Source organism: Penaeus monodon, chromosome 24 (assembly GCF_015228065.2).
Source record: "Penaeus monodon isolate SGIC_2016 chromosome 24, NSTDA_Pmon_1, whole genome shotgun sequence".
NCBI lineage: Eukaryota > Metazoa > Arthropoda > Malacostraca > Decapoda > Penaeidae > Penaeus > Penaeus monodon.
The window spans coordinates 6,324,618-6,324,847 of record NC_051409.1 but is presented as its reverse complement, the minus strand read 5'-3'; the positions used below and the strand labels follow the sequence as shown (position 1 = coordinate 6,324,847).

Sequence of the window (230 nt, the reverse complement as noted above, 5' to 3'; positions counted from 1 at the left end):
CAAGGTTACCTAGACTTCTTAGCAGAAATGAAAGATAAAGTAGTATAAAGTGTAAATTTACTTATTTATTTTAGATTGGCTGTAAGTCTGCCAGAGATTTTGTTTTTCTCATTCTTTGCCCTTGGAAAAATCAGTCTTAAGCACTTTGGGAATCTTAATTAGATTGGTAAAACTGTATTTTCAAAGCCTGGTTAAAAATGTACTGATTTTCTTGAAAAGCATGATGAACG

General features: G+C 31.3%; 1 protein-coding gene across 1 annotated transcript in view; it reads left to right on the top strand.

The window, feature by feature from the left end:
• Nucleotides 1-230, top strand: part of LOC119588508 (EEF1A lysine methyltransferase 1-like) — a 7,146-nt gene that overhangs the window by 2,334 nt on the left and 4,582 nt on the right. The window lies entirely within an intron of this gene.